The sequence below is a fragment of the Malania oleifera genome, chromosome 10 (assembly GCF_029873635.1).
Source record: "Malania oleifera isolate guangnan ecotype guangnan chromosome 10, ASM2987363v1, whole genome shotgun sequence".
NCBI lineage: Eukaryota > Viridiplantae > Streptophyta > Magnoliopsida > Santalales > Ximeniaceae > Malania > Malania oleifera.
The window spans coordinates 64,461,025-64,479,504 of NC_080426.1; positions in this window are offsets into that span (position 1 = coordinate 64,461,025).

Consider the following 18,480-nt stretch of genomic DNA (forward strand, 5'->3'; position numbering starts at 1 on the left):
GTACTTTTTACATCGATAAGCTTGTATTTTTGGGATTTGTTGTGAGTGCACAAGGTATACAGGTTGATGAAGAGAAGGTATATGCAATCCAAGAGTGGCCGAGTCCCACAAGTGTGGGTAATGTTCGTAGTTTTCATGGACTTGCTAGTTTCTACCGACGGTTCATGAAGAAGGACTTTACTAGCATAGCCGCACCACTTACCGAAGTGATCAAGAAGAAAGTTGGATTTAGATGGGGAGAAGAACAAGAGACGGCGTTTCAATTAATCAAAGAGAAGCTAACCAACGCCCCCTTATTGTCTTGACCTAACTTTTCAAAAACGTTTTAGATTGAATGTGATGCTTCAGGTATTGGCATAGGCGCAATTCTTATATAGGAAGGATGACCAGTTGCTTACTTTAGCGAGAAACTAAGCGAGGCAGTCTTAAACTACCCAACTTATGATAAGGAGTCGTATGCATTGGTTCGAGCTTTAGAGATGTGGCAACACTACCTATGGCCTAAGGAATTCATGATTCACACTGATCATGAGTTCTTGAAACACTTGAAGGGAAAACACAAGCTAAAAAAAGGGCATGCGCGATGGTTGGAGTTCATTGAGACGTTTCCATATGTCATCCGGTATAAGCAACGCAAGGAGAATGTGGTCGTCGATGCACTTTTTCGAATTTAGGCATTACTCTCCACACTTGATGCAAAATTGCTTGGTTTTGAACACATTAAAAACTTATACGCTAATGACCATGAATTATGCGAAGCATACCGGGCATGTGAGAAAACCGCTCGTAGTAAGTTCTTTAGGCTCGGTGGATTCCTATTTCGAGAGAATAAGTTATGTGTACCAAATTGTTCCTTGAGGGAGTTGTTAGTGCAAGAATCTCATGGTGCGGGATTAATGGGACATTTTGGAGTTGAAAAGACTTTAGCCGTTTTGCAGGAACACTTCTATTGGCCTCACATGAAAAGAGATGTTGAGAGAATTTGTGGTGGATGTGTCACATGTAGGCAAGCCAAATTGAGAGTGAGATCCAACGGTTTGTATACCCCTTTAACAATTCCTAGTGATCCTTGGATTGATATTTCAATGGACTTTGTGTTAGGATTGCCTAGGAATAAACATGGGAAAGATTCAATTTTTGTGGTTGTGGATAGATTTTCTAAGATGGCACACTTTATTCCATGTCACAAAACGGAAGATGCCTCACATGTTGTTGATTTGTTCTTTAGAAAGATTGTGAGATTACATGGCATGCCTAGAACAATTGTTTCAGATAGAAATGCTGAGTTCTTGAGCTATTTTTGGAAGACTTTGTGGTGTAAGCTAGGTACTAAGCTATTGTTTTCTACTACTTGTCATCCACAAACTGATGGTCAAACTGAAGTAGTAAATAGGACTTTGTTTACTTTATTGAGGGCAATCATTAAAAAGAACATCAAAACATGGGAAGAATGTTTACCACACGTTGAGTTTGCTTATAACAGAACTCTTCATTATACTACTAAATTTTCACCATTTGAAATTGTGTATGGATTTAATCCTCTAACTCCATTGGATTTATCTCCTTTACCTTTGAATGAGCATGTACATTCAGAAGGAAAAATGAAAGCTGTCTTCATCGAGCAGATTCATAAGAAAGCACGACTAAACATGGAGAGAAGAACGGAGCATTATGCAAAACAAGCCAACAAGGGGCGTCACAAGCTGCTTTTTGATTTGGTTTCATATAAGAAAAGAGAGATTTTCAGCACAAAGACATTCCAAATTTCTTCCAAGAGGAGATGGACCTTTCCAAGTCCTAGAGCAGCGCATCAATGACAATGCTTACAAGCTAGATTTACTTGGTGAGTACAATGTAAGTGCCACTTTTAATGTTACTGATTTGAGTCCTTTTGATGTAGGTGATGATTTGGAGGAAAATCCTTTGCAAGAGGAGGGGAATGATGCAAATCATAGAACAACTTCGAAGGAACTTGTCCAAGTGCCAATTGGGCTGGTTATGAGAGCATGAGCAAGGAAATTTAAAGCTGCACTCAACAGACTGATTCAAGAGGCGTGGACTCAAGCAAATTCGTGGAGGCCCATTGAGCATGACCCACATGAGCAATAAAGATTCATCAACATGATTGAAGCTCTAGAAGAATATGGCCAAGGCCAATGATGAGAATCAACAAGCATCGTTAAAGGATTCATTGCATGTTCCAGTTGGACCTATTACTAGAGTAAGATCCAAGAAGATCAAAGAAGCACGTCATAGGCTTATTCATGACATTTGGGCTTATTCAAAAATGGGCCACTCCAAGCTTGGCCCAAAGAAATATGAAGGTTTACTAAACTTAATCCAAGTTTTTGATGGAACTTAAATATGGTGTGCTATTCAAATATGGGACTTGACTCTTTGACTTTTGTGTTATATTTAATTTGTAATCATGCAAGACAACTTGTTTGCTTGCATGGTCTTAGTAAGTTGTTGAGTTGTTGAGCCTACCGTTGAATTTTGTGTTATTTTTTTATTTGTAATATTGCAAGAAGTCTTAGTAAGTTGTTGAGAGTTGTAGAGCCTAATTTCTAATCTTGCAATAAGTCTTAGTAAGTTGTTGAGACTTGTTGAGAGTGGTTTGAAGTGTTTAATGCGTTGTCTCCCATGCTATGCCTATAAAAGCTTTCTTATTGTAAGAACAAAGATCATCATTGAATAAAATTTTGTGAGTATTTTCTCTGCGGTTCTTTGAATAACTATTCAAACTTTTCGGGATTTCTTGTTGCATTCACCAACGACTTATCAAACGGTTTTCCACCACCGTTTGTGGCGTCTTCCTTATACCGAGGTTCTTGTTTCATAATAAACAACAGGTTGAGGTTGTATATACCAAGGTTCTTGTTTGTAGTAAACATTGGGTCAAGGTCTATCATTCAACTCTAAATATAGAACGATCTTGGGTTCCTTTCTTTTTGTCGGATCTCGTTATTTTGGCGGGAATTCGCATCACAATGGTTTGCCACCGATCAAACGAATTGAGCATCAGATTGACTTCATTCCTGGGGCTACGATTCTCAATTTTTCGACCTATATGAGCAACCCAGAGGCATGTTGAGGAGTTGCTAACCAAGGGGCATGTGAGGGAGAGCATGAGTCTGTGTGCAGTATCCGTGCTGTTGGTACCAGAGAAAGATGGATCATGGAGGATGTGTGTGGACTGTAGAGCCATCAATAAAATCAGTGTAAAGTATCACCATCCTATCCCTAGACTAGATGACATGTTAGATGAGTTGCATGGCTCTTGCATCCTTTCTAAAATTGATTTAAAAAGTGGCTACCATCAAATAAGAATGAAACTCGGTGATGAATGGAACTACATTTAAGACAAAGTACGATTTGTATGAATGGATGGTTATGCCATTTGGTCTCACATGCACCTAGTACTTTCATGCGCTTGATGAATCATGTGTTGCGTGCATTTATAGGTAAATTTGTAGTGTACAGCAAGAAGCTTGATGATCACTTGGATCATTTGAAAAGTATACTAGATGTTCTTAAAAAATAAAAATTGTTTGCTAACCTAAGGAAATGTAATCTTTGCATGGAAAAGGTTATTTTCTTGGGTTATATGGTGAGTGCTAAAGGCCTACGTGGATGAGGAAAAGGTGAAAGCAATAAAAGATTGGCCAACACCTAAATCTGTGACTGATATATGTAGTTTTCATGGGCTAGTTTTTATAGGCGGTTTATGAGATATTTTAGCACCATTGCTACATCTTTAACTGAAGTGATAAAAAATAATATGGGGTTTAAATGGGGTGATGCACATGAACATGCCTTTAAAATGCTTAAAGATAGGTTATGTTCTGCTCCATTGTTGCTTTTACCTGATTTCACTAAAACTTTTGAGATTGAATGTGATGCCTCTAGGATTGGTATTGGAGCTATTTTGATGCAGGATAAGCGTCTCAATGGGACAACATTGAACTAACACGTATGATAAAGAACTATATGCCTTGGTGAGGGCATTGGAGACATGACAACACTACTTATGGCCTAAAGAATTCGTGATCCACTCTGATCATGAATCATTAAAGCATTTGAAGGGACAAGGTAAGCTAAATCTTTGCCTCGCCAAATGGGTAGAGTTCATTGAAACCTAGGTCAGTACAAGTAGGGGAAAGAGAATGTCGTGGCTGATGCGCTTTCTCGCAGGTATGCCATTATTACTACACTTAGCACTAAGCTATTGGGTTTTGAGTACATAAAGGATTTATATGCTAAAGATTCTAATTTTGCCAATGTGTATGAGGCATGTGCTAAAGTTGTGTTTCATAAATTATATAGGAATGATGGATACTTGTTTAGGGAGAATAGACTTTGTGTGCCTAACTGCTCCTTAAGAGAATTGCTTGTGCAAGTCACATAGCGAGGGTTTGATGGGACATTTTGAGGTACAAAAGACTTTAGTTGCATGAACACTTCTTTTGGCCACATATGCGTAAAGATGTAGAGAGAGTGTGTTCTAGATGCATTTCATGTAAACAAGCTAAGTCTTAGGTCTTAGCTCATGCCCTTTATACTCCTTTGCCCCTACCTGAACCTTGGGTAGACATTTCAATGGATTTCATATTAGATTTGTCAGGTCCAAAGGGGGTATGGACTCTATATTTGTGGTGGTTGATAGATTTTCTAAAATGGCACATTTCCTTCCTTGCCATAAAATTGATGATGTCACAAATATAGCCAATTTATTTTTTAGGGACATTGTGCAATTGCATGGCATTCCTAGGACAATTGTGAGTGATAGGGATGTTAAATTCCTTAGCTACTTTTGGAAGGTTTTGTGGGGAAAGTTAGGACCTAACTAAGCTCTTGTTTTCCACTACTTGTCATCCTCAAACCGATGGTCAAACCGAAGTAGTTAATCAGACTTTAGCTACCTTATTGCGTGCAGTCATTCAAGGAAATTTAAAATCACGGGCAGAATGCATACCACTTGTTGAGTTTGCTTATAATAGAACTGCTCATGCTTCAACTAATTTTTCTCCATTTGAAATTGTTTATAGTTTTAATCCTTTGACTCCATTGGATTTGATGCCGCTACCTATGAATGAAATAGCTAGCTTAGACGGACGACACAAGGCTGACTTGGTGAAGAGGATCCATGAACAAGCCCGGCAGCACATCGAAAAGAAGAACCAACAATATTCATCTCAAGCTAATATGGGGCACAAGTTCGTTACTTTTGAATCGAGAGATAGGGTATGGGTGCATATGAGAAAAGAGAGGTTTCCTACTAAGAGGAAAACAAAGCTATAGCCGAGGGGTGATGGACCTTTTTAAGTGCTAGAAAAGATCAACGACAATGCATACAAGTTGGATCTACTAGGTGAGTATAAGGTCGATGCAAATTTCAAGGTTTCTGATTTATCCCCTTTCGATATAGGTGATGATTCGAGGATGAATCCTTTTGAGGAGAGGGGGAATGATATTAACCAACAAGCTCTGATTGCACAAGATGATCTGCATATGCCAAGAGGACCCATCACAAGTGCTAGAGCCAAGAAGGTCAAGGAGGCTACGCAAGGACTAATTGAGAAGTTGCTTGAGCAAGAGTAAATGGGGGCCATGGACACTAAAAAAATGACTTTCTTAAAGCGCCTAAGATGGTAAATTGTCTAAAGACATGTGAAGCTGGAACCTTAAGCAAGTAAGGGTTGTTTGGCGAATTTTTATGGGCTAAATAGCGGGCCAATTGTGTCAATTAAGAATGACATGTGACTTGCCCATATTTCATTAAATGACATGGCAAATGGCATGTGACTTGCACATGTTTCATTAAATGACATGACATGCTTAAAGTTATGTGAGGCTATTTTATTGGCCAAACTGATGTCATAGCCTATTTTTATTGGGCGAATTGATGTTATAGGTTTCTTTTATTTTTTATAAGTAACCAACTCTCCGTTGTATTAGAAAAAGATTTTTTTTTTTTTGGCTGAATACAATTCCAAGTGAGGTTTATTTCTCTTCAAGTTCTTCATTGAACTTTCACCGAACTTATCAAAGGTGCTACTTTTGTGGCGTTCATCCATTAATTTGATATTCTTGGTTTGTGGTTCACGTCAAGCAATGCGTGAAGGATCCTCTACCATGTCGAATTTTATTTTGGGTTTGGGGTTTTGATAAATCTAATTTGGGGTATCCGGACGTTCATTCTTGGGTTTCCGCATCATACGGTCTAGGGTGTTTTAAGGTAAGTAAATTCAAATATTCAACTAAAGTAGTGCTAGCCACATTAGTACAACTTCCCCCATCAATGATCATACTACATACCTTGTTGTTGATGTGGCATCAAGTATGAAAAATGTTTTCCCTTTGTTGTTCCATGTTGATGTTCTTTGACTTGGGCACTTAAAGCACGCCTAGCCACAAGTGACTCACCCTCCATTGGATACTCCACATCATTATCACAAGTGTCCTCATGCGGTGGCATTTGGTCATCATCGCTCTCGCTTCGGTTTCCACCTCTCCATCAACACGTGCGACCATGGTCCTCCTATTTGGACATTGTGAGGCTAGGTGACCTACTCGCAAACAACGAAAACACTTAATATCACAATTACGATTTTGGAATTCGGTTTTACCTTTATTGACATTGGGAACTTAATCTCTCCTTTTTGGTGGTTCATTTTTTGCCTTTGAAACAACTCCTTCGTCTTTCTTCCAATTTGATCTCCATGAAGTAGAAGAGCCCGAATTTTGAAATGTCTGAGTTCCTTTCCTTTTAAGCTGTCATTCCACCTTTATTGCCATGTGCACCATGTCCTCTAACTCCACGTAGTTTTGCAACTGCACCACATTGGCAATGTCGCGATTCAGCCCATTCAAAAGCCTTGCCATGGTAACTTCCTTATCCTCCTCTACATTAGCCTGAATCATGGCGATTTCCATATCCTTGTAGTAGTCATCCAAGCTCTTGTAGCCTTGCGTAAGACTTTGCAATTTTTTGATACAAGTTCCTATAGTAGTGACTAGGGACAAATCGCCTCCTCATGATGTCCTTCATTTCCTCCCACGTCTCAATAGACCTCTCATGGTTTCTTCTCCTGTTTGTTACAAGTTGATCCCACCATATAATAGCATAGTCAGTAAACTCAATGACAGCAAGTTTTACCTTTTTCTCCTTAGAGTAGTTGTGGCACTCAAAAATCAACTCCACTTTCTTCTCCCATTCCAATTATGCTTTAGGATCATTTTTTTCCTTAGAATGATGGTATTTTCATTTTGATGTTTCCTATGTTTCTATCAGTCCCATCTCTCCATCTCGGATCTCTTTGGAAACCTCTACCACGGCTTACTCCTCTTGGAACAAATCTGCCCTCTTCGTTTAATGAAGCTTGATCCTCTTCATCTTTGAACTCATCCTTATGGTTGCCATCAGAATCATCGACGTGCATACACCTTTCTTACCTTCTAGCATTAGGGACTCTTTGGGGATGCCCCTTGCACCAAGTAGCAATAACAACGTCTTGCCTATCCATCTAATCTCGAATCTCATTAAACACCATGTTCATACGTTCAAATTGTTGTTGTATAGGCAACATGAAAGACGACTCGTCCCTTCCTTCTTTGTTTGATGTGTCACCCCTGGAAGACATATTTTTGAAACTATAGAAAAAAAAATGTTAGAAATAATTCCTCACAACACTCTCTTACATGTTTGCACTCAAATTATGTCACTCACTACACTTCCTCATATCGACGTACTTATTAATTCTCATCATTTTCAGGGATTAATCAGAAGATTTGTCATGGGGAACGAAGGAGAAAGGGATTTTAGAGGAGAAGAGAAACAAGGTCAATAAACTAAGGAGTAAAAATTAGGGTTTTTATGAATAGGTAATATTTATATTGTCGCGAGTCAGTCGATTGTGGTCGAAGAGTCAGTCGCCTGACCTATGCATTTCTTCAAATTTTCACAAGTTAGTAGTGAGTCAATCGACTATGCCTCAAGGAGTCAGTCTACTGATGAGCCTGATCCAGAGAAACTAGTAAGTCAGAGAGTGATCAGTCGACTGAGGGTAAGATACCAGTTGCTTGGCCTTAAGAATTTTTACTGACTTCCTAACTCAACCACTCTTCCTTTTTCCTGTCAAATTACTTCTATACTATGTAATAAACCAATTTCTTGTCATATTGAGATGAATCTATTCTCTCAAAGAGGTTTTGTAAAGATGTCAATTCATTGATCATTTGTATTTACAAACTTAAGTATGATATCTTCTTTTTGTACTTGGCCTCTCAAAAAAAGATGTCTAATGTCGATATGATTAGTCCTAGAATGAGAGATGGGATTTTTGGAAATATTGATGGCGCTAGTATTATCACACTTAATTGGTACAACCAAATATTCCAAATTGAAATCCTTTAATTGTTGTTTCATATAAAGAGTTTGTGCACAACAGCTGCATGTTGCTATGTACTCTGCTTCTGCAGTAGATAATGCCAAAGAATTTTGTTTCTTGGAGACACCAAGACACGAGATCTTCCTAGGAAGTGGCAAGTACCACTCATACTTTTTTGATCAATTTTACATCCTGCATAAACTGCATCTGAGTAACTAATCATCTCAAAGCTTGTATCTTTAGGATACCATAGACCTAAGTCAACAGTATCAAATTTCTCAATATTCTCTTTATAGCTATTTGGTGAGATTCTTTAGGGGCTGCTTGAAAATGGGCACACATGCAGACACTAAACATAATATCCTTACTCATCTTTGTCAAGGCTTATATAAGTGCTCATTTGAGTCCCCAATGACTTTCCACCTTCTATATCAAATTTCTTGAGTAGGTCTCTTATATATTTCAATTGATTAATGAAAGTGCCAGTTTTAGCCTGCTTGATCTGAAGACCAAGAAAGTAGGTCAATTCACCCATCATACTCATCTCAAACTCGTCATGTATGCATTTTTCAAAGTCTTTGCAGAACTCCTCATTAGTAGCACCAAAGATGACATCATCCACATATATTTGTATGATAAGCATATCTTTAGTTTTAGACTGGATGAATGAGGTGCTATCCATTTTTCCTCTTGAGAAGCTATTTTCCAACAAAAAACCACTTAGTCACTCATACCAAGCTCTAGGAGCTTGTTTTAGGTCGTGTAGAGCTTTTTTGAGTCTAAACACATGATTAGGACAATGAAAATCCTCAAATCTTGGAGGTTGTGCTACGTATACTTTTTCATGTATAAATCCATTTAAGAATGCACTCTTCACATCCATTTGATAAAGTTTAAAATCTTTGAAAGATGCATAGGCTAGCAGCATTCTTATTACTTCCATTCTAGCTACAAGAGCAAAGGTTTCATTGTAGTCTATTCCTTCTTCGTGATTGTAACCTTGAGCTACCAGTTTAACCTTGTTATGCACTATAATGCCATTTTCATCCTTCTTATTCCTCAATACCCATTTAGTGCCGATAATTGAGTGATCAGTGTGTCTAGGAACTAATTTCCACACTTTTTTTCTTTCAAATGGATTTAACTTTTCTTGTATGGCTACTATCCATGAATCATCATTTAATGCATCGTTTACATTCTTAGGTTCCTCCTAGGATAGGAATGCACAATGCATCATTTAATGCATCGTTTATGTTCGTAGGGTTCCTCTTGGGATAGGAACACACAATGATTACACATATTCTTCAACGAAGACCTAGTGGATACTCCTTGTGAAGGTTCACTGATGATTTGGTCCTTTGGGTGATTCCTTACAAATTTCCATCCTTTAGGTAATTCAGATTTATCAAGAGGGCTATTATCCAAAGATGAGCTCGATTCCTTACTCTCATATTTTACTTCTTGAATCTCTAAGTCTTCTATTCTTTGTTTAATTTCAGCTTCCTCAATATCAGATGGTTTTGTGAATGGGTTTGCTTCGTCAAAGGCTAAATTGACCGATTCTATGATTGAGAGGGTCTTTTTATTGTAGACCTTAAAAGCTTCACTATCCCCTAAATATCCTAAGAAGATTCCTTTGTCTAATTTTGTATCAAATTTTCTTAAGTCCTCTTTATCATTCAAAACAGAGCATTTGCATCCAAATACGTGAAAGTAAGATATGTTTAGTCTTATTCCTTTCCAAAGCTCATAGGGGTCTTTTCTAGGCTTGACCTAAGGCTATTCATTACATAACATGCGGTATTTACTGCTTCAGCCCAGAAATACTTAGGAAAATTATGTTCATTTAGCATGGTTCTAGTCATTTCTTGAAGTGATCTATTTTTCTTTAAACAACTCCATTTTGTTGAGGAGTACGAGATGCTGAAAAGTTGTGAGTTATTCCATATTCATCACAGAATTTCTTACCATCTTTATTCTTGAATTCTCTACCTCGATCACTTCTGATGTTTAGAATTTTGTACTCTTTTTTTGTTTTGGAGCTTTTTGCATAGGTTAATTAGCATCTTACACACTTCATCTTTGGAGGATAAGAAAAATACTTAGGTAAACCTGGAGTAGTCATCAATAATGACGACAGCATATTGCTTTCCTCCTAGACTCTATGTTCTGTTGGGGCCAAACAAGTCTAAGTGAATGAGTTCCAAAGGCCAACTAGTGGAAATATGCTTCTTTTTAAAACTTGTCTTGGTTTGCTTCCCAAGCTGGCAAGCATCACAAACCTTATCCTTTACAAACTTAGTGCTAGGTAAACTCTTGATTAAGTTATTTTTAGCTAATTTGAAGAACAGATCCATATTAGCATGTTCTAGTCTCCTATGCCACAGCCAGCTGGTATCATTCAAGGCTATGAAACATGTGACTTCCTGAGATATCAAATTTTCAAAATTTATGCAATATACGTTGTCAACCCTATTTGCAATGAACAAGGTGCCATGCTTTTCTCTATGTTCAACTATACACTTATCTTGTTTAAATGTTACATCAAAACCTTTATCACTCAATTGACTAATGCTAAGCAAGTTATGTTTCAACTCATCTACCAATAAAACATCATCAATAATTAAGGAGGGTTCTTTACCAACTTCCTCGATGCCAATTATTTTGCCTTTTGCATTGTCTCCAAAGGTGGCATGTCCACCATATTTTAGCATCAATGAGGTAAACTTGGACTTGTCTCCGGTCATATTTCTTGAACATCCACTATCCAATTACCATTTCTCTTTTGATAGAGTGGACCTAAAACATACCTATAAGAAGGTTTTCCAGGTGTTACTCTTGGCACCCAATCTTTCTTAGGTCTTTTAGTTTCAGTTCTGACTCTCCATACTTTCTTGATTTTAACATTTTTTCTTTTATATGGACATTCAAACTTTATGTGCCCCTTTTTTTTACACAAGAAAAACGTAGTGTGTTGAATCCTATTCCTTCTTTATCCAAGGACATTTTTTTGCGATTCAGCCAGTTTATCAAGGTTTTCCTTTCCTTTAGTGAAATTGTAGATGATTTTGTTTTGATCCTCAATTTTACTCTTAAGATCACATATTTTTGAGTCTTTTTTATTTTTGCCATTTACTTATAGTGTTACTAGTTTTTTGAGACATATTGTTGGTTTTACTAATGAGTTGATGACTCTAGTTTGTTCATTAGTTTTTCATTTTTTTCTTTCATTGCAATGTTTCTTTTGGTTACTTTTATGAACCTATTATGCAAAGAAAATAGTTCAACCTGAATTTCTCTATATAGAGGCATGCTTTCAGATGAGTCACTACACGATTCATCACTAGATTCTTCATATGAGCTAGAGTAGGAATTTACCTTGTCGTTTTCGCCATGAAGCAAAGGTTTACTATGTCTTGATCACTTGATTCATTTTATGATTCACTTGAGCTTGAGTCATCCCACATAGTTGTTTTCATGGCCTTCTTGGCGTCTTTCTTTAGTTGTGGACAATCAGGTTTTATATGTCCATATTTCTTGTAATTAGCATGTAGGAGGTTCATTCTTTGTTTCTTTCTTGCTAGTTTCACTTCTATCAATTTTTGAGGCTCTGAGTTTTCGAGCAAATCTCTTATTCTTCTTGAAGAATTTTCCTAGTCTTCTAGTACATAAGGCTATATATCATCATCGTCTAAGTCATTTATCTTCTTCCTCACTAGAACTTTCTTTCACAGCTTTTAGAGCTATTGACTTCTTTTGTTTACTACCTGAAGTGTTTCTTTCATTTGTCTCCATCTCATATGTGAGGGAGGAGTGATCCTATTAATTAATCTAAGGAGGTATTTTTCATATTTTTTCCTTCTGTTATGGCAGTGGCCTTAGGTTCCCAAATCGTCCTCTATGAATTTTAGGAATCATCTCATAAGTAGAGTAGTTTTTCCCTAATGCATTAAGGGAATTTATTATGTGGGTGAACCTAGTATACATACTAGTGATAGACTCTTCAGGGTTCATCCAAAATGTCTCATACTCGATGGTGAGCATGCAAATTCTACTATCCCTTACATCAAGCTTATCCCAAATTTCATTAGCTGATTTACATCCCATGATCCTATTGAATTCATTGGCATTTAGGGCACAATATAGTGCATTCATCGCACTGGAATTTATCAACAGCATCTTCATTTCATTGTCAGTCAGTTTTTCTCTTCCTTAGATACGTCTTTGTTATCTACATTTTTAGTAGGAATGAGGTCACCATGTGTGACTACTTTCCAGACCTTTCAATCCATGGTTTGCAAAAATATTCTCATTCACAATTTCCAGAAGGTGTAGTTAACACCACAGAAGATAGGTGGTCTAGATGAAGATTGGCCTTCGTCAAATGGGGATACTACAAAGAAGAATCCTTGATAAGCTCACAAGTTCTTTAAAGAACCAATAGAAGAAACAAAACCTCACATTTTTATTCAATGTTCATTACAATAAGTGCATGTTATTTATAAAGCATGGCTAAAGAAAATACAACAAAATAAGTAAGTAAATCAACTAGTTTTGCCTGGAAAGTCAATCGGCCAACTAATTGGTCCGGAAAGTCAATCGGCCAATTAATTGGTTGTTTGGAAAGTCAATCGGCCAACTAATTTGTCTGGAAAGTCAACTGGCCAACTAATTTTCCTAGAAAGTTAGTCGGCCAATTAATTGGTTGTTTGGAAAGTCACACCCAATTAAGAAAGATCAACTCCATGAAAAAAATTTGGTTTAAGTTTATTATGCCTTCATCTTTCTTTGGGACAAGCTTGGAGTGACCCATTTTTTAATAAGACCAAATATCTTGAATCAGCCCATAAAGTGCTTCTTTGATCTTCTTAGATCCCGCATTAGTGATAGACTGAACTGGAACATGCAATGGATCCTTTAATGGTGCTTATCGATTCTCATCAAATACCAATTGAGAATAAAGGTGTACTCCCAAGAGGGAGGTGAATTGGGTTTTTAAAATTTCTTTGTAACAACCTAAGTTTAGTATAACCCCTTTTTAATTTAATTTTATACAATCACACAATCACAAGAACTCCTATCAACCACCTTACTTAAACTAATTCTATGTATGAAGATAATAAACTAATTCCCAATTTTAATACTTCAACAAATAATCTTTAGAACCAAATTTTCTTTTTAATGAAATAATTAATTTCACAATCTTTACCTCAGTTGTGATATTCAGAAACTTAGCAATTAAATCTAATAAAATTTTTAATCCAACCAATTTCAATCAATATAGTTCCTTGATTCAAAAATAATCAAAATTAGTATTACAGCAATTTCCTAATATCCAGCAAGTTCTCAACAATTAAATAATCATACACACAGTTAATATACTTGCAATAATGTAAAGATATTAAGGGAAGAAGAGAGGAACACCATATTTTTTACAAGGTTCAGTCAGCGGCCTACATCCTTGCCTCAAACAACACGCTGTGAGGATTCATTTCCAACTTTGTTAGCAGGTGAAGTTACAACCTCTCTTCATTCAAGGTAGAGATCCCTCTCTAATGAGATTCAGTATACTTTGTTCATACAAGCAACACTCTCAGTTAGAGCTTATTTGCACAATTGAAATTCAATATACTTCAATCAAAATACAATATAAAAGATGAAGCTCATAATAATATCACCAGAATTCTGATTTGGAAGTGAGTAATTCGTGAAATCGAATCAGAACTTCAACAAGATTTTAGCAATAGCACAATATGACTTTTAGAAAAATATCAACAAGCATGATGTAGAGAGATTTCAAAATATGATTTGTATGTGCTTGTATGGTCTCTCTAATTTGCGAAAAATATCAAATATATATAGTGTAGAAAAGTTTCTTACCGTTTCCCCCATGTTTCCTCTTAGTTTGGGAGCCAAGAAATCAAATTTGGAAACTCTACAAACATTGTTTAAAAGTTATAACATGTACCTCAGTCAACTAAGCACGAGGGTCAGTCGCCTAGTCTTTTTAAGTTCAGCATATTTTGAAAAACAGTGTTGAGTCAGTCGACTATGCCTTAAGGGGTCAGTTGACTACTTTGGTTTTTTTTTCTTCAAAATTTGATTTCAAAACTTGACTTTGATCTTGGAAAAACGTATGTGAGACTTTATAAAGATATTTTCCATGATTTTAAAAACAGGTCTCTTAGTCAATGATATTCTTAAGAGCTTCAAAACATCCATAATGAAATTGTGAAGTACTTACATGAGATTTTTGTAAAATAAGACTATCTAAGCTCTAAGTCTTCATGCTTTAGATTCCATTTTTTGTCTCAACCTTGGACTCTTTCTTCAATATATTTTAACTTCATCATTACTCATGGCTTTAAGTGCAATCTTCATTCAAACTTTTCAAATGCTCGAACTTTATCTCAAGAATACCTTTGAGCCCTGAAACTATACTTAAAACAAACATGTTAAGTAACCTTGATTTGTTATCATCAAAATGAGATTTAGCCTTGTTAGGCCAACATATTACCGAGCTTCATTTATAAATCATTTAAGAGTGCATCTAGTTTTCAATTGTACAAACTAGCTTCTTGAGAAGCATCTTATTGTATGAAAATTTTTTTTTCTAAACAACCCTTCGCAGTTCGGGTTGTGAACCATGGCCAAGTGAGGGTATATCACTTTGAGAGGTGGCTCCACCTAGAAGGAATGGACCAAGCATGGGGTATCGCTTGGACAGGGGAGCTCTACCCTATTTGAAGGAGTGTACGAAGTGTGGGGTATCTCTTGGAGAGTGGGACTCCACCCTATTTGAAGGAGCATGTAAAGGGTGGCTCTGCCCTAATGAAGGAGTGTGTAGGGCTCCACCCTATTGAAGGAGTGTTTAGTGGAAATCCTTGAGTGGTTTGCTCAAGACGAGGACGTAGGCGGGTATAGCCGAACCTCGTAAATATCATGGTGTCATTCTCTCCCTCCCTTACCTTATTTATATTTGCGCACGTGTATGTTCATTTATGTGATTGTTTTACATACACGCACTTAAATTTTGATTGGGATATTGTTTTGTGAATTGGTTAAATATTCCGCAAAAGTTTTAAAATTCCAATTCATCCCCTCTTAGGATCACACCATAAATCACATTTGGTATCAGAGTCAATTTGCAATAAGTTTAAACATTTTTGAATAAATATTGCAATGACTCATACCAATGTATCATGTTTTGTGAAGGCCAATCCTTTACAAACCCTCCACTATTTTATGGTGTAGATTTTACTGTTTGGAAATTGAAAACGAGTATTGATATGAACCAGCAAACTTCGATTACACAAGATGATCTGCACATGCCAAGTGGACCCATCACTAGAGCCAAGAAGGTCAAGGAGGTTATGCAATGAATAATTAAGAAGTTACTTGAGCAAGGGTCAATGACATGGCGAAGAGCCTAAGATGGTAAATTGTCTAAAGACGTGCGAAGTTGGAACCTTAAGCCAATAGGGGGCTGTTTGGGGAATTTTTATTGTTTTAATTAATGTATGGGCTAAACAGTGGCCAATTGTGTCAATTAAGCATGACATGTGACTTGCACATGTTTCGTTAAATGACATGGCACATGGCATGTGACTTGCACTTGTTTCATTAAATGACGTGACATGCTTAAGGTTATGTGGGGCTATTTTATTAGCCAGATTGATGTCATAGCCTATTTGTATTGGTCGAGCTGATGTCATGGGTTTCTTTTATTTTCTATAAGTAGCCAACTCTCTATTGTATTGAAAAAGAAATTTTTTTGGCTGAATACAATTCCAAGTAAGGTTTATTTCTCTTCAAGTTCTTCATTGAATTTTCACCAAACTTATCAAAGGTGCTACCTTTGTGGCGTCCATCCATTAATTTGATATTCTTGGTTTGTGCTTCACATCGAGCAATAGGTCAAGGATCCACTACCATGTCGAATCTTATTTTGGGTTTGGGGTTTTGATAAATCTGATTTGGGGTCTCTAGACGTTCTTTCTTGGGGTTCCGCATCATTTGGTATCAGAGCCTTGGTTCAAATCTGGTTCTATCTATCTTATTTTTTTTGTTTGCTTTCAAAAATTCTTTTATCTTATATTTATCCTTATTTCATATTCTTCTATTATCCGAGCTACCTATCTTCTTTTCTTGTTTCTGAAATTTTCCATCTCTTCTTTAATATCCATCATCAAGATTGAATCTTTTGTGGTTAGAAATTGCAAGAAACACAGCAAGGCCGATTAGAGCAAAAAAGAAAAATAAAAAAAAGCCATTTTGTGCATTCAAGGAAAAAAAAAAAAGAGAAAGAGAAAAAGGCAATATTTTGCATTCGAAAAAAAAAAAAAAAGGAGGCAGCAGCTTGAAGGTTTGTGCAATTTGTGGCTACACTTAACTTGGATTCTTCTTTGGCTTTATCTTAGTCTATTCTAAAATCTATTCGATTTATTATTTTGATTTGTGTTTGAATATATCCTTGATTGAGTTGGTTATTTTGTTCCATTAAATTTCTTCTTATTTCGTTTGCATCATTATTGTTTTCTTGACTTCTTTTTTGTCTTTCCTTCATTGTTTTGTGTCCTGATTTAGTTGTTCTATTATTATTTACATTGATATCTTGTTTCTAATTCATTGATTCAATTGCTACATTTGGTTAAACTATTGGTTTGTTTGGGATTAGTTCATTAAAGAACTAAAAGAGAAATCCTAAGTGGTAAGATGCACGAGTGTGTGAGCTTATCAGAGGGGAAAATCCAAAAAAAAAAAAAAATTGTGTCAAAACACGAACGTTGAGTGTCATTATTTGGAAGGTAAACACATAAAAAAGTGAGTGAGGAATTTTTGCTCTCTAATATCATTTTTGCAGGTTTGAAATCATGAGTAGAAAGGTCATTGGTGCTGAAACTTCCAGCAAAGGTAGCGAGAATGAGAACCCTGCACAAGACATATTCAACCTTGCAAGCCATTCAACAACAGTTTGAAGGACTCAATATGGTTTTTGGGGAGTTCAGAGATAGATTGGATAGACAAGACATTGCAATTGATGGACTGAGAATAGGGCAATCCAATGAAAGGAAATGAACGGCAGCAAAGGTTACATACTCCTCCGATTGCTGAATTTGAACATGATATAGGTAGCAATGAAGCAAGTGATGATGAACATGGCGATATGGGCAAATTTGCTTATCGAGGTGCTAGGCAAGAGTGGCAATCTCGATGGAAGCTAAGGGGTCGAGATAACATTGATAGAAACATCAAAAGAATCAAAATGAAGATCCCTCATTTTCAAGGGAAAAATAACCCGATTGCATACTTTGAAGAGGAGAGGAAGGTTTAGCTCATTTTTGAGTGTCATAACTACTCCGAAGAAAAGAAGGTAAAATTGGCAGCTGTGGAGTTCACTGATTATGCACTGGTATGGTGGGATCAAATTCTTCTTAGTAGGTGTTCACATGGAAAGACCTATTGAGACATGGGCTGAAATGAAGGTGGTGATGAGGAAGTAATTTGTACTAAACCACTACTACCGAGAATTACACTAACATCTTCAAAGCCTTACCTAAGGTACCAAAAGTATGGAGGACTACCACAAGGAGATGGAGATAACAATGATTCGGGCAAATATTGAGGAAGATAGAGAAACTACAATGGCATAATTCTTATGTGGGTTGAACCAGGAAATTGCTAACATAGTGGAGTTGCAGCACTCTGTGGAGTTAGAGGACATGGTGCATATGGCAATGAAAGTGGAGAGGTAACTCAAACACAAGGGTTGAAACAAGCACGCTACAACAACTTCGGCTTCCCATTCCATATGGAAACCGTATTGGGTGAAATCAAAAGAAGAAAGGGTTATTTCCAAATCCAAGGAAGAGAAGGAGAAAGGCAAAGACAAAGTGGGTAGCCATGAAAAAGGTACAACTTCTTCTCAACATAGTAGATACAAAAATACCAAGTGTTTTAGGTGTTTGGGGACTAGCCATATTGCAACACAATGCCCAAATAAAAGAGCAATGATTATGAGAGATGATGGTACTATTGAGACCGATGATGAAGAGAGTGATCATGAGTCCATGCCGTCACTAAGTCCAGT